General features: G+C 45.1%; 1 non-coding gene across 1 annotated transcript in view; it reads left to right on the top strand.

The window, feature by feature from the left end:
* Window positions 1-10,049: 10,049 nt before the first annotated feature.
* LOC132708491 (small subunit ribosomal RNA) overlaps window positions 10,050-10,390 on the top strand; it is a 1,931-nt gene continuing 1,590 nt past the window's right edge. Inside the window, exon 1 of the ribosomal RNA XR_009619973.1 lies at window positions 10,050-10,390. This exon is cut by the window's right edge and continues 1,590 nt beyond it. This is a non-coding gene — a ribosomal RNA (small subunit ribosomal RNA).

Here is a 10,390-nt window from a genome sequence, read left to right as displayed (position 1 = left end):
GACCAAAGCGCAGTAGAGCGAGTATTTAAAAAAAATGATAAATTGATTGTTTATATAAAAATATAATTTATTTGTGAAAACAATCCACTTATGAAAGTGTTCTATCTATGAAGACGGTCCGTATACGTATATGGAGGCGGTCCGTATATGGAGGCGGTCTGTATATGGAGGCGGTCCGTACACAGAGGCGATCTGTATATGGAGGCGGTCTGTATATGGAGGCGGTCCGTATACAGAGGCGATCTGTATATGGAGGCGGTCTGTATATGGAGGCAGTCTGTATATGGAGGCGGTCTGTATATGGAGGCGGTCTGTATATGGAGGCGGTCTGTATACGAAGGCGGTCCGTATACAGAGGCGATCTGTATATGGAGGCGGTCTGTATATGTAGGCGGTCGGTATATGGAAGCGGTCTGTATATGGAGGCGGTCTGTATATGGAGGCGGTCTGTATATGGAGGCGGTCTGTATATGGAGGCGGTCCGTATATTAAGGCGGTCCGTATATGGAGACGGTCTGTATATGGAAGCGGTCTGTATATGTAGGCGGTCTGTATATGGAGACGGTCTGTTTATAGAGGCAGTCTGTATATGGAGGCAGTCTGTATATGGAGGCGGTCTGTATCTGGAGGCGGTCTGTATATGGAAGCGGTCTGTATATGTAGGCGGTCTGTATATGGAGGCGGTCTGTATATGGAGGCGGTCTGTATATGGAGGCGGTCTGTATATGGAAGCGGTCTGTATATGTAGGCGATCTGTATATGGAGGCGGTCTGTATATGGAGGCGGTCTGTATATGAAGGCAGTCTGTATATGGAGGCGGTCTGTATATGGAGGCGGTCTGTATATGGAGGCGGTCCGTATACGGAGGCGGTCTGTATATGGAGGCCGTCTGTATATGGAGGCGGTCCGTATACGGAGGCGGTCTGTATATAGAGGCGGTCTGTATATAGAGGCGGTCTGTATATGGAGGCGGTCTGTATAGGGAGGCGGTCTGTATATGGAGGCGGTCTGTATATGGAGGCCGTCTGTATATGGAGGCGGTCCGTATATGGAAGCGGTCTGTATATGGAGGCGGTCTATATATGGAGGCGGTCCGTATATGGAGGCGGTCCGTATATGGAGGCGGTCCGTATACGGAGGCGGTCTGTATAAGGAGGCGGTTTGTATAGGGAGACGGTCTGTATATGTAGGCGGTCCGTATATGGAGGCGGTCCGTATATGGAGGCGGTCTGTATATGGAGGCGGTCCGTATATGGAGGCGGTCTGTATATGAAGGCGGTTTGTATATGTAGGCGGTCTGTATATGGAGGCGGTCTGTATATGGAGGCGGTCTGTATATGGAGGAGGTAAGTATACCGAGGCGATCTGTATATGGAGGCGGTCTGTATATGGAGGCGGTCCGTATATGGAGGCGGTCTGTATATGAAGGCGGTTTGTATATGTAGGCGGTCTGTATATGGAGGCGATCCGTATATGGAGACGGTCCGTATATGGAGGCGGTCTGTATATGGAGGCGGTCTGTATATGGAGGCGGTCTGTATACGAAGGCGGTCCGTATACAGAGGCGTTCTGTATATGGAGGCGGTCTGTATATGTAGGCGGTCGGTATATGGAGGCGGTCTGTATATGGAGGCGATCTGTATATGGAGGCGGTCTGTATATGGAGGCGGTCCGTATATGGAGGCGGTCCGTATATGGAGGCGGTCCGTATATGAAGGCGGTCCGTATATGGAGGCGGTCTGTATATGGAGGCGGTCTGTATATGGAGGCGGTCTGTACGTAGCTAGTTCACCCGTAAATAGGGAACGTGAGCTGGGTTTAGACCGTCGTGAGACAGGTTAGTTTTACCCTACTGATGACCCGTCGTTGCGATAGTAATCCTGCTCAGTACGAGAGGAACCGCAGGTTCGGACATTTGGTTCACGCACTAGCTCGAGCGGGCTATGGTGCGAAGCTACCATCCGTTGGTTTATGCCTGAACGCCTCTAAGGCCGTATCCTTTCTAGTCGAAGGCGGCAACGATATCTCTTGGAGTTCCGAGAGTCGAAAGGCTCAAAACAATGTGACTTTACTAGGCGGTCGGCGTCCGCGCCGGCCGTCGCACGAGCCCGATTGCCGCTCGAGGTCGCCGATCGGCGGCGGGATCGATCCTTGCCACGTCCGATCAGACCTTCAGGCGGCCGATCGTGGGTCAATCGTTTCGATGTCGGAACTCGGAATTGTCTGTAGACGACTTACGTACCTGGCAGGGTGTTGTACTCGGTAGAGCAGTTACCACACTGCGATCTGTTGAGACTCAGCCCTTAGCTTGGGGATTCGTCTTGTCGGTTAGACGAGACCCCTCGACGATCGATGGAAAAAAAAAAAAGAGAAAAAAAAAAAAAAGGCGAACGTAAAAGGAAAAGCGATTTTCCATTTTACGTTCGCCTTTTTTACGCGGTTAATTTTTTTAAGACCTTACTTGCCGGCCGACCGGCCGGCCTACTCTCGTTTCTTAAAGAAAAAACGAACGGAAGCGAAAACGGATTAGTTAGCTTTTTTTGTTGCCACTAATTCCACCCCCCGGACGTCGCTCGAAATTCGATGTTTGTTTTTTTTGTTTTGTTTTTTTTTTTTTTTTTAAGAAAAATCGGGGCCCGGTTTTCGAAATTTTCTTTCCGAGGCATCCCTAAAAGCTTCGGAAAACCTTCGGGGTCTCCTCTTCGAAGGCGTGTCGTTAGTGTTAGATATCGACGCCGACTTCGAAACGCGCGCCCGGTGTTTGTGATTTCTTTTAATTCGGTCTAGGTTCTCCGAAATAAATACCGCTTTTTTTTGTTCCTTATTTCCGTCGTTCGCGCGATACGAATCGAAATCGTAAGTTTAAAAAACAGAAACTGGAAACGGGAACTCGAAACGGAGTGTAATAGGTGTCGGGTGGGTATAGGAAACGGGCGGGACACGCGATCGCGAAAATCGCTTTCTCCGCCGAGCGACGTCGAACGAAAAGTCGAAAAATTATCGGTCGCGAGTCGAACATTGCGGGCTTCGATTCCGGTAAAACTTCGACCGCGAAACTTTTGCCCGAATCAAAAAAAAAACTCGCTTTTCGATTGTTTACCTTGAAAATTTGAAAGCTCCACTTTCGTCGTGATTTTAGTTCGAAAATCTCTCTCGCTTCGGGTTCTGCTCGCTCGCGAAACAAACTTTATAGTATTTTAAAACCTTATTCGAAATAGCGGTCCGTTTCGTTTTTAAACGTCGGCCGAAACATGGAAAAAAAACGATCGCTGCGAAGCGCGGAACCTCACCGCCGAAGCCGGGCTCTTTCCTAGCGTAAATCCGACGGCGTTCAGTCCTCCGATTGTCCGTCCGACCATAGTCGAATTCGTTCGCCGGCCTAACCGAATTTATTAATTTCGACGCGCGCGCGGTACTCGTACTCGTGTTGTCGTTGTTTTTGTCGCCGTTGTTTTCCGTCGTCAGTATTTGCGATAATATGGCAGAAAGCGAAGTGAAAGTGTCGACCGCGTCGGCCGCTTCTTCTCCGGCTCAAACCTCCGCGACCATTTCTTCGTCTTCGTCGACGACCGTGAAAAAGGAAAAGAAAGCCAAGAATCCCAGAACGAAACCCAACCATCCGCCGACTTCCGAAATGGTAAACAACGCCATAAAGGGACTAAAAGAGAGAGGCGGTTCTTCGTTGCAAGCCATAAAAAAATACGTGGCCGCCAACTACAAAGTGGACGCCGAAAAAGTGGCTCCTTTCATTAAAAAGTACTTGAAGTCGGCCGTCGCTGCGGGAACTTTGGTTCAAACCAAGGGCAAAGGTGCGTCCGGTTCGTTCAAATTGGCGTCTTCGACTTCTAATTCGGCGAAAAGCGGAGCCGCGTCCTCATCCTCGGAAAAAAAGAAGTCCGTGACCAGAACGAAGAAAGCGTCTCCGAAAAAAACCACCGGAGAAAAATCTGGCGCCGCAGGTGGTGGTGGTGGCGCTTCTTCGAAGCCCGCCGTAAAAAAGGCGGTCGCCGCCTCTCCGAAGGGAAAAGGAAAAAGCGGGGCCGCCGCGTCGTCCGTGGAGAAGAAATCGGCAGCTAAAAAATCCGCCGAAAAGAAAACCGCCAAAGGCGCCGCCGGAACGGCGGTAGCGGCGTCGATTAAAACCAAATCGCCTTCGAAAGCCAAAAAATCAAACAAGGGACCGACGAAGAAACCGAAAGCGCCCAAACCCAAAACGGCAAAATCGCCTCCCGTAGCCGCTTCCGGCAAAGTTAAAAAGCCCGTCTCGCCCAAAAAGAAGAAATGAACCGCCGAGAGAACGTCGATGGGTGTTTAAAAAAAAAACGAAATTTTCGAAACGGTTCTTATCAGAACCACAAAAAAAATCGCTATCGAATTCGTAACTATCTTCAAAGGCAAACTCGAATCCCGGGCGTCTCGGGGGTAAATAGAAAACGATTTCTTTAAAAAATATATATAAGTATAAATTTATTAAAAAATCTCGAAAAGGACTTCTCTTTTTCTTCTTTTTTCTCTTTTCCATTTCGTTCTCCCTACGACAAACTTATTCTAACTTATCCGCCGGCGAATTTTAAACTGCATCTCGTTTAACAACGAAGCGTAGTCGATTCCGACGACGATCACGCAAACATTAAGAGAAATATCCCCGCGAACGTATTTATATGAGAAGAAAGTCCGTTGACAAGCTCCTCCCACCGAAAAGCGAACAGGGGGCGGAGCTTGTTGACCGACTCCGTCGCGATATAAATACGTTCGCCGGGGTTTTTTCTCATTTCGATCGCGAAGACCGCTTTTCTTTGTGAATAATAATGCCTTCGAAAACCGGTGGAAAAGCCGCCGCGAAAAAGCAGAAGAACGAAAGCCGTCACCAAATATACCAGAGGTCGAAATAAAAACTCGTCCGGTTTTACAAAGCAACGGGGAGTGGGGGGGGTTCTTTTCAGAACCACTAATAATTTTTTTTAAAGACGTCGTTAGTTGCGAAAAAAAAAAAATCCAACCGGGCCGTTCTCAAATAATTAATAAATGAAAAAGTTTTATTTTTTATTTTCAATTTTTAACGAAATCTTAAAGGAAAATGATTTGTGGTTCTTAAAAGAACCGGTTTGTTGTTAATAATAATAAAAGAGATTATTATTAATCTTAAGCTCTCTCTCCCCTGATACGCCTCGCCAATTGAATATCTTTCGGCATGATCGTTACTCGTTTGGCATGAATGGCGCACAAATTTGTATCTTCGAAAAGACCGACGAGATAAGCTTCGCTCGCTTCTTGCAACGCCATTACCGCGGAACTTTGGAAACGCAGATCCGTTTTAAAGTCTTGAGCGATTTCTCTGACCAGTCGTTGGAACGGTAATTTTCGGATCAATAGTTCGGTGCTCTTTTGATAACGTCTAATTTCTCTCAAAGCCACGGTGCCCGGTCTGTAGCGATGAGGTTTTTTAACTCCTCCGGTTGCCGGTGCACTTTTTCTCGCCGCTTTGGTCGCCAACTGCTTTCGGGGCGCTTTTCCTCCGGTCGATTTACGAGCGGTCTGCTTGGTTCTGGCCATGATAATAAAACACGTTCGCGGACGTACTAGAACACCAAATCACTAACACTCGTCGACAGATAATGGCCGCACGAACGTCCGTCCGTTTAATTTGTACCCGAGCGTTTTCTCTTCTCATTGGTCCAATCGACCTTTTTGGGCGTGGCGAATTCCGACTCGACAAAACCGAAGCGCCGGACCGTTTTCGGTCAGTTGATCGTGGCACTTCGGACGGTTTTGTTTGTTATATATCGATCAGAGAACTCGGCTCGTATTAAAAATGACCGGTAGAGGGAAAGGCGGCAAAGGTTTGGGAAAAGGTGGTGCAAAGCGACATCGCAAAGTGTTGAGGGATAACATTCAGGGAATAACCAAGCCGGCCATTAGAAGATTGGCCCGTCGCGGAGGCGTGAAACGAATTTCCGGATTGATTTACGAAGAAACTCGTGGCGTTTTAAAGGTGTTTTTGGAAAACGTCATCAGAGACGCGGTAACCTATACGGAGCACGCCAAAAGAAAAACGGTAACGGCAATGGACGTGGTGTACGCCCTAAAAAGACAAGGTAGAACTCTTTACGGATTTGGTGGCTAAATTTTTCGTCGATCTTGCGGAAACACAAAAAAAAAAAAAAAAGGTTCTTTTCAGAACCACAAAATACGTTCCAAAGATTATTCGTTATTTCGAGTATAATGCCCAACAAACCATTATCGAGTCGAGGTAAGTTTTGAATTTTTAATTTCTCCCCGTGTTAGTGTGATTATTAAATCTGTGAAATAAAGGAAACGAAATCTCAAATAGAAAAGTATTTGTGGTCCTTACAAGAACCGTCTTCCTTCCCGGCGAAAACTTTATTTAGCTTTGTTGTCGGTTTTCTTAGGCAACAGAACCACCTAGCGATCTTAACTTCGGATAATAATTTGTTCAATTCCTGGGATCGGCAATTGTAAATGTCGAGGTATTATACCGGTTTTCTTATAGTCCGAAAGAGAAAACGTAAAAAGAAGGAACGTTTCTTTTTTTTTTTTTTTTTAATAATCTGTTAAATAAACGAAACGAAATCTCAAATAGAAAAGTATTTGTGGTCCTTAGAAGGACCGTTTTCCCATCGTCTTCCCTCGCCGCAATTTTTATTTTGCTTTGTTGTCGGTTTTCTTGGGCAAAAGAACCGCTTGAATGTTCGGCAAAACACCTCCCTGAGCGATCGTTACTCCCGATAATAATTTGTTCAATTCCTCGTCGTTTCGGATCGCCAGTTGTAAATGTCGCGGAATGATTCTGGTTTTCTTATTGTCCCTCGCCGCGTTACCGGCCAATTCCAAAACTTCGGCGGCCAAATATTCCATTACGGCCGCCAAATATACCGGAGCTCCGGCGCCGACCCTCTCCGCATAGTTTCCTTTCCGAAGTAATCGGTGAATTCTACCTACCGGAAACTGTAAACCGGCCCTGCTAGAACGAGACTTCGCTTTCCCTTTGACTTTGCCTCCTTTTCCGCGTCCCGACATCGTTATTACCGTTAATAGTACACGCACGAACGTTAACAGCACAATGACGCTCTCGCAGACCGTGGGCGCGCTATTTATAGGACATGGGCATGGACCAATGGGATTAGCGCTTCGGCGAACGATGCCCGGGGGCGGAGCTTGTCGGCCGACTCGGTTCTCAAATAAATAGCTGCGGCCCGGTGTGGGCCTTGTCAGTCCGTTACTTTGCGCGCGTCTAATCGATTGTAGAAAATGCCACCGAAAGTAAGCGGTAAAGCGGCGAAAAAAGCCGGCAAGGCTCAAAAAAATATTTCGAAGAGTGATAAGAAAAAGAAACGCAGGAGGAAGGAGAGTTACGCAATTTACATTTACAAAGTGTTGAAGCAAGTTCATCCGGATACTGGCATTTCGAGCAAAGCCATGTCCATTATGAATTCGTTCGTAAACGACATTTTCGAAAGGATTGCCGCCGAAGCTTCTCGTTTGGCTCACTATAATAAGCGATCCACTATTACTAGCAGAGAGATTCAAACGGCCGTGAGATTGTTGTTGCCCGGAGAGTTGGCCAAGCACGCCGTCAGTGAAGGGACCAAAGCCGTCACAAAATACACCAGTTCTAAATAAATGAGCGTCGACTTGGAGAGTGTAAATTCACCAAAAACGGTTCTTTTCAGAACCACAATTTTTATATATTAATCAATTCGTTTATTCATATCTTTCTTTCTTATTTTTTTTTTTTTCGAATCATAGTTAGATAAAAGTGCTTATCGTCGAAATAAATGGCAGGAACCCGGTTTCGCGTTTATTTCGATTGACGTTTTTGGTTAGCAAAATTGAATTTTCCTATTTTTTTATTTAATTAGGTCAGTTCGTGTTGAACGTAGTTTTGATTACTTTTTATTTGAGTGTGCTTAATTTTGTTTGTGTTTGTTTAGTTTTTGCGAATTGTGGTTCGTTTTGGTGAAGTTTTGCATGTTTTTTTTTTTGGTTTGGTTGATTTGGGTTTGTTACACGGTTAATTTTGGTTTCTTTTGCTGAATTTTCGCTAGTTTTGGTTACTTTGGTTTATTATTTCCAGTTTCGGCCGCTATTGGTTAGTTAGGATTATCGTTAGTTTTGGGTTTGTTTAGGATAATTTTGGCTTGTTTTTGTTAATTTTGACTACTTTTGCTTAATTTTGCTTAGTTTTGGTTACTTTGGTTTATTATTTCCAGTTTCGGCCGCTATTAGTTAGTTAGGGTTCATTTCGGTTAGTTTTTGTGAACGTTTCCTATTTTTGCTTAATTATCGTTAGTTTTGGTTTGTTTAGGATAAGTTTGGCTTGTTTTTGTTAATTTTGACTACTTTTGCTTAATTTTGCTTAGTTTTGTTTACTTTGGTTTATTATTTCCAGTTTCGGCCGCTATTAGTTAGTTATGGTTCGTTTCGGTTAGTTTTTGTGAACGTTTCCTATTTTTGCTTAATTATCGTTAGTTTTGGTTTGTTCAGGATAAGTTTGGCTTGTTTTTGTTAATTTTGACTACTTTTGCTTAATTTTGCTTAGTTTTGGATAATTTGGTTTGTTTTGCCGAACTTTGGCCAATTTTGGTTTGTTATGATTAATTTTGCTTAGTTGTGGTTATTTTTGTTCCTTTTGGTTAGTTTTGTTTAATTTTGGTTATATTCGGTTAATTTTGGTTAGTTTTGCTTATTTTTGCTTTGTTTCGGTTAGTTTTGCTTATTTTTCTCTGCTCGCGGCTAGCGGCAAAAACCTTTTATGGGAGTATATGTTAAAATGAATAAAATAAAAAAAAAAAAACAAAACTCTCTTCCCGCTGGTCCGCAATATTAAAGAAGACGGACTTATAAATGTTTAATAATGAATTTATTAAATCGCGAGAAAAAAAAATGCAAACACCCGAAATTAAAAATGATGGAGAGTATCGTCCGACAAAATCCGGGGACGGCGATTTATTTTTAAGTCGGAACCGGAACCGGCGGTCAGTTAACAAAAGTAAGTAAAGAAAAAAAAATATTTGAAAAAGTGCCCGCTTTAACCAAATCGAACGTAACCACGAGCGAAAGTTTCGCTCCGAACTTTATTTGCCCGCCGCAGCCGATATTCGGGTTTTCACGTGAAACGTTCGGAAGACTAAGGAATGGTCCGTTACCTATAATAGGTGAGATGGTCTCGAGCGCGACCGCCGCGTCGTGCGTATAGACACTTCTCCCTTCGCAGAGCAAAATGCTTTTTCGATCGTTAGATCGCCTTCGAGTCGACCGTTTGGCGCGATTAATTGGCTCGCTTAACATTTTCGTATCGTGGGTTCAATTTTTTAAGAAAAATTGGTTTCCTTCATCGGTACGGGAACGTAGACCGTTTTTCGTTTGCCATCGGCCCGTCTTCGTAGCAGCGATTGCTCGAGCGTTCGAAAACATTTTAAGGCTCCGCACCTTATACAGCTAGATCGCGAACTTAGCGGGTGTTTTAAAGTAAGATTTGGCACTTCGTGGTTCGAAAGCGGTCGCCCTATAATATTTTTCTTCCGAAAAATTTGCGATAACTCTCATCTAACCGAGCGAGTTTATATGCGAATCCGGAACGTTTCTTTCGAGAAATCTCGTGTCGCTTTCAATCTAGCGAAGAGTGATCGAGAGAATGTCCGAAAATTTCCGTCGATCGACGTTCGTTGCCCGAGGCACATCGGTTCGACGCGCGCCGCATTTTAAAGCTTATTATGCGCGCGCGAGTCGGATTGTTTGATCGCGCACTCACGTCGTCTCGATATTTATTACCAACAAAAAAAAATTGGACGGATCGCGTCCGAATAATAATAATAACGAGTGTGGCGTCGGGAACGGTTCATTTCCGTACTCGCACGCTATCACCGCCACACAAAGTGGTCGCGTCTGTTTCTATTTAAAAATAAAATAAACGCGTTTCGCGCGCGTAATTATTATTTTTAAAAAAGAGACTGTTTGTTGTCGTACCGCGCCCGATCGTCGTCATCCGTGGCGGCGGCGGCGGCGGCGCGCTCGACACGTAGAACAGCTCCCTGGTTGATCCTGCCAGTAGTCATATGCTTGTCTCAAAGATTAAGCCATGCATGTTTCAGTACAAGCCAAATTAAGGTGAAACCGCGAAAGGCTCATTAAATCAGTTATGGTTCCTTAGATCGTACCCACAATTACTTGGATAACTGTGGTAATTCTAGAGCTAATACATGCAAACAGAGGTCCGACCGGAGACGGAAGGAGTGCTTTTATTAGATCAAAACCAATCGGTGGCGGGTTCGCGCCCGACATCGTTCAACTTGGTGACTCTGAATAACTTTACGCTGATCGCACGGTCTCGCACCGGCGACGCATCTTTCAAATGTCTGCCTTATCAACT

Source organism: Cylas formicarius, unplaced genomic scaffold (assembly GCF_029955315.1).
Source record: "Cylas formicarius isolate icCylForm1 unplaced genomic scaffold, icCylForm1.1 PGA_scaffold_127__1_contigs__length_45390, whole genome shotgun sequence".
Taxonomy (NCBI): Eukaryota; Metazoa; Arthropoda; class Insecta; order Coleoptera; family Brentidae; genus Cylas; species Cylas formicarius.
The sequence above is the reverse complement of the archived record's forward strand: the minus strand, read 5'-3'. Positions and strand labels throughout refer to the sequence as shown.